Source organism: Drosophila subpulchrella, unplaced genomic scaffold, assembly GCF_014743375.2.
Source record: "Drosophila subpulchrella strain 33 F10 #4 breed RU33 unplaced genomic scaffold, RU_Dsub_v1.1 Primary Assembly Seq354, whole genome shotgun sequence".
Classification (NCBI taxonomy): Eukaryota; Metazoa; Arthropoda; class Insecta; order Diptera; family Drosophilidae; genus Drosophila; species Drosophila subpulchrella.
Window position 1 is genome coordinate 112,333 of NW_023665577.1, and position 13,689 is coordinate 126,021.

A 13,689-nucleotide genomic window follows, 5' to 3' on the forward strand; every position below is an offset into this window, starting at 1 on the left:
CTATGAACTGGAAGTACTTGCAGTTATTGGAGCCTTGGTAAAGTGGCGGGTGTACGTTCTACGGAAGAGGTTTAAAATTATTACGGACTGTAACGCTTTTACCATGACCATGAAGAAAAAAGAGATTCCGCTCAGAGTATCTAGATAGGCGATGTACCTACAAGATTTCGACTACGAAATAGAGCACAGGTCAGGTTCAAAGATGAGGCATGTCGATGCGTTGAGTAGGGTGTCATGTTATACACTGACTGACAGTTTGTTTCATCGTTTGCGGGAAGCACAGTTATTAGATGACAAAGTTGCTCAAAAGTGTCGTTGAGATCATCCTAATAAAGAGTTGCTAGTAGTTCCTTCACTCATGGAAACCGAGATTATCCAAAACAGTCACAAGCAAGGACACTTCTCATCCAAGAAAACTCAGGATTTGATCGAGAAGTCGTATTACATTCCGAAGATAAAAGAGAAAGTAGCGCGAGTAGTTGATAGCTGCGTAGAGTGTATCCTTGTGAATGCGAAAGCTGGTAGGCAAGAAGGGTTCCTTACACCGATAGACAAAGGAGACAAGCCGCTCGTCACATACCATGTAGATCATGTTGGTCCGATGGAGTTAACCAAAAAGCGATATAATCATATTTTCGTAATTGTAGATGCCTTTTCCAAGTACGTATGGTTGTATCCTACACGAAGCACAGGGGCTGAAGAAGTGGTGACCTGTTTGGAGCGCCAGGCTGTTTGTTTTGGAAATCCGTATAGGATAGTGTCAGATCGGGGAGCTGCATTCACTTCCCACCTGTTCAAGGAGTACTGCGATAGGGAGAAGATCCAACATTTGCTGATTGCAACAGGCGTACCAAGGGGAAACGGACAAGTAGAGCGCATGCATAAAATAGTTGTTCCGATGCTCTCCAAACTAAGCCTTGAAAGCCCAGGGTGCTGGTATAAGCATGTAGGTAGGGTACAGCAGATCATCAACAACTCTGAGCCAAGGAGTCCCAAAGTTTCACCATTCAAACTGCTGACAGGATTAGATATGCGTATCTCAGGAGATGTCCAGCTCAAGTCATTGATACAGGATTGTTTGATATCGGAGTTAGATGATGAACGCGACAAACTGATGAAGGAAGCCAGGGAGAATATTCAGAGTATCCAAGCGGAAAACAAGAAAGCTTTTAATGCAAAAAGAAAGGTAGAAAAGAAGTTCCATTTAAACGATTTGGTAGCCATTAAACGCACACAGTATGGTACTGGTTTGAAATTGAAAGGAAAGTACCTAGGGCCGTATAAAGTAGTCAAAGTAGGAAACCATGGAAGATACGAAGTTGAAAGGGTAGGAGAAGGTGATGGGCCATATAAGATATCAACCATCGCAGAGTACATGAAGACATTCGGGACGAATCCTGCGTCAGGAGAGCCGATTGTGGGATGCGGTAGTGGAGAGACAAGGACAACTAGAAGCGGTCTCACCTACTGATCCAATATCTTTCCCTTTCTGTACTCGATATTCCTAAGTTGTACTCGATAATTCAAAGTTGTACTCGATACCCAGTTGCAACGTGAGTAAAAAAGTGGCAACGCACCGCCAGACTGACTCGCTGCCAGAATCTCGCCAAGTACAGTTCTATAGCACACGTATATTTTGTAAAACCTTAGTTAACCCGTCGAATGTGAATAAAGCATATAATCATACTATTTAAAGTCAGCGTTATCTTTTCTAAAAAGAGGACCCTGCATATATATATTCTTGATCAGGATCACTAGCCGAGTCGATCTAGCCATGTCCGTCTGTCCGTCTGTCCGTATAAACGCTGAGATCTCGGAAACTATAAGAGCTACAATACTGGGATTAGGCATGCATCAATACCTATCGATTGACCCAAAAAGTTTGCCACGCCTACTTCAACGCCCACAAGCCGCCCACAGACTTCGAAAAATCGTAAATATGAACGCGGATATCTCGTAAACTATCAAAGTTAGAGAATTGGGATCTCAGATTTATATTCCATAGCCTTGTACGCAGCACAAGTTTGTTACGCGAATATGCCACGCCCACTCTAACGCCCATAAACCGCCCAAGCCTATGGCGCCCACAATTTTCATGCTAGATACAAAATTTTAACTGAAATGTATTGGTCTCGTCAATACCTGTCGAATGATCTAACTCCCATAACGCTTAAATCTGTCTAACGCCGGTAGGTGGCGCATTTCAATCTCGCTTTGCTGCTTGCATATCTCCATTTCCCTTTGGTCCCTTAAGCTGAGTAACGGGTATCTGATAGTCGAGGTACTCGACTATAGCGTTCTCCCTTGTTTTAACTTTTTTGTTGTGATCTAGGTATTTAACTCTACCAGGAACTACCGTCATCCTTCTTGGAGCATTACCAAAATTTTATTTTGTATGCTAGTGCTACCTAAAAACTCGCTCTTAAATATTCCAAAAAAAAATTCAATTCTTTATAATAATGATATTATTTACCAGAGGAATATATACCTATAACTTAATCACCAACCTCATCAAAGCCGATGAGCCAGAAAATAAAACAATATCTAATTATGATCCCATATTTTTTTCTACGGCTTGATTCGCCTATTAAATTTGTGATTGCTTTGACGTTAATGAGGAAACTTCTGCCTCACCGAACCATAAAAAGGGTAAATTCCAGGGATCCAACAACTCAGACTGGCAGGTATTCCAGCTTTGCTCTTTTGATTTATACGCTGAACATACGCCCGTATACTTATTTTATGGCTCTTGTTTAGTTTCTGTTGTGAAAGCGTGGCTTTGCGCCTTCAATGAGCTGTGTCTGCACATATTTCTCAATCATTCAGAGTTTTCAGACAACACCGTGTACCGTGTATACTGTTTCATATGCAGACATATATATGAGTTTTTATGACGCTTGTATGTTGCTGTTGCTGTGGAGGGAATGTCTACTGCTTTTATTACCATAAATTCTGTCGCCTTTCTGCCAGAACCCCAGACCCACTCATCCCATTTATATGATAGCGTTTCATTGTTTTAGCCGCCGAGCCTTGACGTATTAACAATTTGTCAAGCGAAATTTAGCAGCAGCAGGATAAAAATCAATGCATGGTAACTAATTACTTGCTGGCTAAGAATGTCTTTCTTTCACAACTGCATTTACTGTACACTGAAATAAGCATGCGTTTTAATAATGTTTTCATTTATTTTTGTGTAGGGCTTTATAACCTATTTTTACAGGAACGCTTTATTATTATATTACATTTTTAATTCTTAATAATTAAAATAAATAAAAATAAATTTTTTATAAAATTACCTTTTTCAAGCAAACATTAAACACATTAAAATGAACCATTTTATTTAACGAAATAAATAATAATATACCTTGCCAAAACTAAAAAGTTTCTTAGACTTGAGTTACAGTTTAAGCTAAAGGAAATGCAAATTGTAGCAGATCTTATAATAAAAAATCACTTTTAAATGGCATTTCTGGTGTCTAAAAATATGCAGAGAATTCACTCATTTTAATAAAGAGCTTAAAATAACTTAATCAAAATTAAGAAACTTAGAAAAACCTTTTTAATTTGTAAGACAAGTTAACTCATTTTTTCAAGGTGCATCTGGTGATTACTCTGCGGCGGCAGATGTGACACGCCCCCAACTGATGTCGCCCGATCCAGCTGGCGCTGCTTTGTTTGCCCGCATTAACTGAGTGGACATCCCATCCAGTGGGCATCCACAGATGTCCTGGCTCTGGGGAGCTGCTAAAAATTGCAACCAGCAACTGATGATGTCCCCGGCGACGCTTGACGTCCCCTTCCCACATGAGCAGCAGGGTGGCATCTGCTGGTGCAGCACTTTTTCCGCTTTGAGCCAAACACTCACTTTGATCATTTTTCATTTTCCAAAGCGACACATGAGCTCTCCAAACCCATCTAGCGGGATGTCTGCAGCTGGATTCCAGGATTCCTGGACGTTTGCGGAGGCACGGGTGACAGCGTCGGACTTGCGTGATATTTTTATTAAGAAATATATCAAATGCACATAATGCACACATTCCCAGCTGCCATATATAACCCGCCAGGGACTTGGGCGCAAGCCAAATGATACTTTATTATTATTTTCATTGTTATGCGGGATTCTATTGAATTAAGCCCTAAAAGCGATGATTGAGCAGCGCCCAGTCACCTCTTTCCCACTCAAATTTTGAAATTCAGAACTCAAATTTCAAATTTATTCATACGAGTCGCGGTTCACGTCAAGCGTTAAGTTAAGTTAAGTGACCTTTCGAATGCCTAACAAGCCAGGTTCCTCGTACCGCTTGAGCCTTTTGTTGTTCACTGAATTTGCATAATCGCGTGAAGCGTACTTGCAAAATAAAAACGAAGCAACTCGCACACAGAAAATGTCAGGAATTACATATAACGTGGGGGACTTCGTGGAAGTCGTGGGTCAATGCGCAGAATTCGTGTGCTAAGCCGTTGGCAGGCACTCTAAAAAAAGAGGTATATCGTAATATTGAAGGAAAAATATTTTGGTTCTTTTCAAAAATGTTAGCTATGAATAGTTATACTAACCACAATTATGAAATATTTCATAATTTTATTTTTTTAAGTTAATGCTTGTTATAAGTATTGTTATGCGACAACAGCTTTTCATTAACGTTATTATATTTATTTACCTCGATGAATGCGCAAGAATCCTGTTGGATTTTATGATCCTTTCTCAAATGTGTTCATGAAAAAATGTACCTACACCAGGAGTCTAAGAAAAATAACGAATCTAAATCTGATTACATTTCAAACACTTTATTTTTAATTATGCTATGATTTTTTAACGGAGCTGTTTGCAAAATGAGAATGTTGGGTTGTTTGCCGTCGAGCACAACTACAAATAATTGTAATGTACATTTTACTGAGTGCGGCACATTATAAATAGCAAATGGTGAGAATTTCATTGTTTGTTGTGACACTATTAAAACGTCTGTTTGGATTATTTTTTTAATTAAATGGATTAAATAATTGATAAAATTTTAAAGATCCTGGTGCTATTTTAAATCTGTACCTTATTACAGACAAAATATGTTTAGGTGCATTTATACGGCTTTGGAGGCGGCGGAGCAGGTTAAGAGTGCCTTTGAATAATTTTCATTTAACATGCGCGACATGAAAACCGAATAAACAATGCTTTCAACTTGTTTCCCCTAAGCCGAGGGGCAATTTGTCAGCTGCTAACTGGTCGCCAGAAAGTGCGCCTGTTTCCTTCTGGTGATTTGTTGCACTCGTTTTTCATTTGACTAAATGCTGCAAATGATGCGATTCGGTATGTGAAATGCGCACGTTTCCTGTCCAATCTCCAATGTCCATGCTGCGTATGCTTAATCTGGCTGAGCTGAAATAACTTTCGTCTGGCTGTTAGTTATGAGTTATAGCCAGTGCAGGCGGGACGTATAAAAACAAAATTAACATAATTTAGTCGCCAGCAGGACAGGCTGTCCGGTCTTCCCGAAGCAAATAAATTGTAAAACTTTTGCGAAGAAGAAAATGTATTGATAAGGCCACAGCTGAAAGTCAATAAGGCGAGTGGAAAACTTTTCCCATCCAACCGATGATCATCATTTCTTATATATACTATACACTCCTCTATACTAGACACATGTGATTGGACAGTGGGTGTTGAGCATAAATTTGGTTAATATAAATGTCAGTGCTGCCGCTGTGAATAGATGCATCTAAAGTAAAAATCGTGATCAGAATTAGTATAATAAAAGTTTCAAATTTAAACAAAAATGTTTTTTTTGTTTCATAAAGTGATTTAAAGTTTGAATAGATTTTTGAAGTCACTACGAATTGAGGACTGTTCTTAAAGAAATTATGTTTTTTTTCGACAGTTATTGTTCCAAGTATATTATGCTCATTTTTCACTTACTTGTTCTTGTAATAACCATAATCTAAAAATGTGACCCGAACTGTATAATCATAATACACACAACAAGGACTTGCAATATCAATAAACCCAGTGGCAGACTCCCTCTTATGATTTATTGTGTTTGGTCAGCGGACGTGGTCCGAGCAATTTCACCTTGGCTGCCATCATTCTCGTGCTCCGTTAAATCTTTGGCGACACATTCAATGAGCCCCATAACGTGAGCCCTAATACCTTGTCTGCCCCTCCTTTAGCACCGCCCACCAAGCGTCCCCTAATATCCTTTGTTTATAAATGTTCTAATGGAGGGCAAATTATTATTTTTCCTTTTTGGTGTTTGTGCATGTCGAAGCTGCTTCCTTGACTCGGCTCGAGTGATAAATTGATTGGACTACACACACAGGCCAGTGTCCAGTGGCCAGTTTCCAGTGGACGGAGGAGTCCTTCTGGCCAACATTCATATCAGCGGTCAGGCGTAGTAAGCCCGCTGTCAACCCTTGGCCAGGACTTGGGTATGTGGCCAATTTATGGTTGGGGCCACTGGTCAAAGGATAATAGTCGCACACTGTTCTCGGTTGGATTGCCTGGGGGTCACAGGTCGCCCGGAATCGTCGTGTACTCCGTGTTGACCAGCTCGAATTGTTTGCTCAAGATCAAATGGCCTGGATGCGGGTCCATGTTTACAGTCGTCTCTAGTTCCCCAACACGAAGTGGTCTGCGCCCGAGCCGAGGAGGAAAAAGTTCAAGGCTCGTTCCAAAATACCATGATTCATGAATATATTTGAGAGTTTTTCTTGTGTGATAGTAAAGATTTTTCAAAGTTGTGCAGGAAATACAGGGTGGCTGATGAATTTTGCTATATTAAGAAACTCAAATAATTTTTTTTCAGTGTATGGAATTCCTTTTTCTTTTATTCATGTTAAAGCTCATTTTATTAAATATAGCTTAATTAGTTTTAAAAATAATGGAATTTAAATGCCCCCTGCTCGTTGATGCATGTGCGGCATCTTACCAAAAAGTTGTTCACTACTGCTTGGAGAGTTGAGACAGGAATAGCCGCAATTGTCTCTCGAACGGATTGCCTTAGTTCATTCAAATTTGTTGGTTTTGCTTTGTAGACTTCCTGTTTGCAATAACCCCACAAGAAAAAGTCAGGTGCAGTAAGGTCAGGCGACCTGGGTGGCCAACGGAATGTGGAGTTTCTGGATATCAGCTTATTGGGAAATTTTCGTCGCAATTCTGTCATAGCAGGTTGGGCTATGTGAGGAGCTGCACCATCTTGCTGAAACCACACAGAGTTGAAAGAAATTCTCATTTGGCGTAATTTTGGATAGAAAAACTCTCTCAACATGCTCAAGTAACGGTCTCCAGTAACCGTAACGGTGTGACCGTTTTCTTCGAAGAAGTAGGGCCCGACACGAAGTGGATGCAATTCCGTCTCATGGAGTATCTGTGGGTTGAAAGCACTCCATATTCGACAATTTTGTTTGTTTATGTTGCCGTTTAAATCGAATGGGTTTCGTCAGACATGAAAAGACAGTTCAACATGTTTCCATCCTCTTCCACCATTTGAAGCATCTTCTGGCAAAATTCCAAGCGAATCGGCAAGTCTGCAGCGTTCAGTTTGTTGGCCATTTGAATTTTATATGGGAATAAGTCCAAATCTTTGTGCATAATTGACTGTAATGACTGTCTGCTTACCCTCATTTGAGCAGATAAGCTTCTTGTCGAAACACGTGGATTGTTTTGTATGGCAGCAGCTACAGCAGCGATTGTTTCCTCCGTCCGAACTAAAGGATTTCGATGGTAAGGTCTTCTGTTGACTGTCCCATGCTCGGCAAAATTGTTTACAAGTCTCATTATGGTCCAACTGCTCGGAGGATTGCCGCCAAACGTGCGCCTATACTCTCTTTGAACCGAAACTACGGACTCCAGTGCGTGATAGCGGCGGACAATCCAAATTCTTGTTTCAGTGTCCCAGTTATCCATTTTTATACCCGTTACTCGTAGAGTAAAAGGGTATACTAGATTCGTCGGAAAGTATGTAACAGGCAGAAGGAAGCGTTTCCGACCCCATAAAGTATATATATTCTTGATCAGGATCACTAGCCGAGTCGATCTAGCCATGTCCGTCTGTCCGTCTGTCCGGATGAACGCTGAGATCTTGGAAACTATGAGAGCTAGGCTATTGAGATTTGGCGTGCAGATTCCTGAGCTTCTTATGCAGCGCAAGTTTGTTTCAGTAGAGTGCCACGCCCACTTTTACGCCCACAAACCGCCCAAAACTGTGGCTCCTACAGTTTTGATGCTAGAATAAAAATTTTAACTGAAATGTATTGTTCTCATCAATACCTATCGGTTGACCTAAAAAAAGGTTGACACGCCCGCTTTATCGCCCACAAACCGCCCCAAACTTCAAAAAATCGTAAATATGAACGTGGATATCTCGGAAACTATCAAAGATAGAGAATCGGGATTTCAGATTTCGATTCCGTAGCTTTGTACGCAGCGCAATTTTGTTACGCGAATATGCCACGCCCACTCTAACGCCCACAAACCGCCCAAGACTGTGGCGCCCACAATTTTCATGCAAGATACAAAATTTTAACTGAACTGTATTGGTCTCGTCAATACCTATCGATTGACCCAAAAAATTTGCTACGCCCACCCTAACGCCCATAACGCTTAAATCTGTCTACCGCCGGTAGGTGGCGCGTTTCAGTCTTGCTTTGCTGCTTGCTTATCTCCATTTCCCTTTGGTCCCTTTAGCTGAGTAACTGGTATCTGATAGTCGAGGCACTCGACTATAGCGTTCTTTTTCTGTTGTTAAATGTAAAAGTCAATCTGCAAAATAAAAAAAAAAATTAAATAGATTCATTTAATAGAAAAAAAGTTATTTAATTTTTTTTTGGTAGCGGCTTTTATCAGCCACTCTGTCTATATATAACTTTTTCTACAGACTTTCAAAAATGATAGTAAATTAACCAGTACCGATTCAAGAATACATAGGTAATTTTTCTTCAAGAGTTTCTTATGCTTTTAAATATAAGCGTATATTTATACCCGTTACTCGTATAGTAAAAGGGTATACTAGATTCCTCGGAAAGTATGTAACAGGCAGAAGGAAGCGTTTCCGACTCCATAAAGTATATATATTCTTGATCAGGGTCACTAGCCGAGTCGATCTAGCCATGTCCGCCTGTCCGTCTGTCCGTATGAACGCTGAGATCTCGGAAACTATAAAAGCTACAATACTGGGATTAGGCATGCAGATTCCTGAGATTCCTGCGCAGCGCAAGTTTGTTTCAGCAGATTGCCAGGCCCACTTTAACGCCCACAAACCGCCCAAAAACTGTGGCTCCTACAGTTTTGATGCTAGAATAAACTGAAATGTGTTGTTCGCATCAATACCTATCGATTGACCCAAAAAAAAAGTTTGCCACGCCCACTTTAACGCCCACAAACTTCAAAAAATCGTAAGTATGAACGTGGATATCACGGAAACTACCAAAGCTAGAGATATGGGATCTCATATTTAGATTCCGTAGCCTTGTACGCAGCGCAAGTTTGTTATGCAAATATACCACGCCCACTCTAACGCCCACAAACCGCCCACACCTGTGGCGCCCCCAAATTTTTATGCAAGATAAAAAAATTTTAACTGAAATGTATTGGTCTCGTCAATACCTATCGATTGATCCAAAAAAAATATTGCCACGCCCGCTCTAACGCCCATAACTCTTAAATCTGTCTACCGCCGGTAGGTGGCGCATTTCAATCTCGCTTTGCTGCTTGCAAATCTCCATTTCCCTTTGGTCCCTTTAGCCGAGTAACGAGTATCTGATAGTGGAGGTACTCGAATATAGCGTTCTTCCTTGTTTTTAGGTACATTTTTTCTTCAGTTTTCTCAAAAGAGTATACCAGACTTCGATTTGTGGGTCCCTTTATCCCTATTTTGTTTTTCTTTGTTGTCTGCTAAATTATAATAAATGTCATTGCACTTACCTAATGCCACATTGAGATTTAATTTATGGAGCGAAACTTTTCTGGGTGAATATTATTTTTGTGCTACCTGTGTGGAGGTAGAGCAGGGTATTCCTTCCACATAATTTACAGTCCTTTCCTATCTGGAACATTTTTCTCCCCTTCGTTAAAGATCCCGCCATTTGCATTGCTGCGACCTTCAGGCTTTATTTAGAGTAGCAGCATAGTCTCTATTTCGCGCAATTTCGCTTCAGTTTAACAAAAATATTTTAATGGCTGCTGTCATTGTTTTTAATTTCGCTGTCAAAATCAGCGGCAACTAGCAAACGGTTTCCCTTTCAGTTTTGAAATATATATGCATGCGCCGCTGTGGCATTTTGATTATAATATGCCTCATTAAAAATAATAAACTGTCAGCTAAATGAAGGCGAATGGCAAAGGCAAATACTGCCGCCTCTCCCGTTTCTCCTTCTGTTGGTAAATTTCAAATTTCAACATTAATTGTACAATGAGGATGAGCAACTGCAAAAGTTTTCTGGTTCTGGTTCTGGTTGTGCTTCTGTTTTTGGTTCTGCTGGCTGTGGGGCTTTGTGGGGCTCGCTTTTGTAATTGTATCCTTGAAATGCATATCTGATATTTTTGCAAAAAGCTTAGAGCCATCGCCCCTCCTCTATTTCATAAATATTATATGCAAACACATCTAAACATTAGATTCCCTGGCTGTGTATGTGCGTTTGTTGAAACCAAATGCGGTTTTCAGATGTCTTCTCTTTTTTGCACTTTAGCCATGCACGAAATGGTTGGCGGGAAAGGGCTGGAGGAGGTGTTGGTGTTTATGGCAGCAGAAAAGGCCATAAAATGAACAAAAACATATTCTGCCGCCTGCAAGCGAGTGTGAGCGAGTGGGTCCAGGCATGCAGCATAAACGGCATTTTGAGACTGCAGCAAAAATGTACAAAAGCCTCAGATTTCATGCACTGCCCAAGGACCCCCGCAGTCCTTTCCTGGCGATGGCAGCGTGACTCGTGCCGTGAGCAAGGGACCCCATCTGGAATCACCAAATCAAATCAGATTGCACCTGATTATTCCACTGCGAGTTCTGGTTTTTCGTTGCCATCCGGCCCCGCAATTTATCACATCCCTGACATCCGTTTTCCCACCGAAATTGAAGCTGCAAATTCACAGCATTGTAGGGCCAACATCAGCATAAGCACTTGTCTTGGCCATGTCCCACCGAGGGAGGTGAGGAGGGGTAAGGGTACTGAGGGGACAAAGGCATTTCGGTCGACCATGGTCCACATGGCGGATACGGAATATGGAGTGCGGAGCACTGGAAAGGGAATGCAAGGTGCTTCCTTGCCTCTGGTCCTGCGGTTCTTGGTCCCAGTTCCCTGGCCTGAGCTGCACATTTGTTAGCAGCAGCAGAAATTAAAATGTTTACACAACCGAATGCCAACGACGTTTGAGCATTCAGGCTCCCGTGTCCTTCGGCATCAAACATTATCCTGCCAGTGACGTGGCTTAGGCGACACCTACGCCCTTGTTCTTCCTACACAGAAGTATAAATGTCAATGCTTACACTTAAAATGGGTACTGGGTAAGTACACAAAAGTATCACAGCACGAGGAGAAAATCACCGATTATTGAAAAATGTAAATGGAAATATTTAATTCATTTCAATACAATTATTAGGCGTACTAGACAAACAACATTAAAAACAAATTGAAAAAAACCAACTTATTAAAATGTTTTGATTAGGATGTACGAAAACATCTTAACGACTACGAGATTCCAACTAAATTGAATAACTTTTACTTATTTTAAGTATTAAGTGTTGTTTTTGATTTTAGTATAAAACACAGTTTTATTATAAAGCGTGTTATATATTATGCTAAAGAAAACTATTTAAAACAGTTAAGAAAAGTTTTATTGTTTGCAAAACACCAGATCTCGTTACATATTTTTTATGATATTGTATTCAAATTACTTTTCAGCTAGGAAATTCTAACATTTAAAATAAATTCACTTACATGTATTCAAGTTAAAATAAAATAATTATTGACAGTACAAAGAGACAATGCAGCATTAAAAATCTAGAAAATAAATGCAAACAAGAATGTGTAGTCCTATAAACTATATATTAAAATTATCCTAATTAGTAACATATTAATTCTAATGATTCATTATTATAATTACTTAATCTTTTCTTGCAGTTATGGGTACATGCTATCAAAGGGTTTTGTTATGGAGCTTACGCAGCAAAAGGACTTAACCTTGCCAAAAATATAATGTAATGTTTTTATACCCGTTACTCGTAGAGTAAAAGGGTATACTAGATTCGTCGGAAAATATGTAACAGGCAGAAGGCAGCGTTTCCGACCCCGTAAAGTATATATATTCTTGATCAGGATCACTAGCCCAGTCGATCTAGACATGTCCGTCTGTCCGTCTGTCCGTCTGTCCGTCCGTCCGTCTGTCCGGATGACCGCTGAGATCTCGGAAACTATGAGAGCTAGGCTTTTGAGATTTGGCGTGCAGATTTCTGAGCTTCTTACGCAGCGCAAGTTTGTTTCAGAAGAGTGCCACGCCCACTCTAACGCCCACAAACCGCCCAAAACTGTGGCTTCTACATTTTTTATGCTAGAATAATGATTTTATCTGAAATGTATTGTTCTCATCAATACCATCGATTGACCAAAAATAATCTTTGCCACGCCCACTTTATCGCCCACAAACTGCCCCCAAACTTCAAAATATCGCAAATATGAACGTAGATATCTCGGAAACTATTAAAGATCGAGAATTGGGATCTCAGACTTAGATTCCGTAGCCTTGTACGCAGCGCAAGTTTGGTACGCGAATATGCCACGCCCACTCTAACGCCCACAAGCCGCCTAAGCCTGTGGCGCCCACAATTTTCATGCTAGATAAAAAATTTTAACTGAATGTATGGGTCTCGTTGTTGCCACGCCCACTCTAACGCCCATAACGCTTAAGTCTGTTTGCCGCCGGTAGGTGGCGCCTTTCAATCTCGCTATGCTGCTTGCATATCTCCATTTCCCTTTGGTCCCTTTAGCTAAGTAACGGGTATCTGATAGTCGAGGTACTCGACTATAGCGTTCTTCCTTGTTTTTTTGTACTTTAGATTAGCTTAGACAACAGATAACAATTTATTCTGTTGATTTATGGAAAAATAACCATAATAAAACATAACATCAAGCTGTGAAATATCTTGAAGATAATTAACCATTATACGCAGACGGATCGGACTTACTTGATTTTTCCAGTGTAAAGGCACTTGTATAGGCCCCATTCAGCATCCGATGTTCCCTGGACATTTGGCGTTCGGAGCTGCATGCATGAATGGGGTGTCACATGTTTGAAGTTTTCATTTAAATGCTTGAACAAAGCCGCAATAGCAAAATCGCTTCGCATTTTCAGCGCAATTAGTGCCAAGTGGTGAGGGCGAAATGCCAGGGACCTTGCCAGGCATTTACCTCATTGCACAAGGACACATAACTCAGCCCGGCCAAAAGGAGTTGGAATGCGTAGCGAGTCCTGCGGGAGCAGGATAAGGACCAAGCGGCAGACAGCCGTTTATCCCCCGCGGGCTACGCTTATTTATTCGCTTTGCGTAATCTTAAGCACCTGACTGCCGCAAGTGAAATCTCCGTCAGCCGCAACTTAACACCGTTTTAATCTGCCATTTGGCACCACTTCCGTGGACCACCCACAGCAACTTCCGCCCGGAGCACGGTTCTGGACCCCGTACTTTGGACCCCGGACTCCAGACTCCGGCC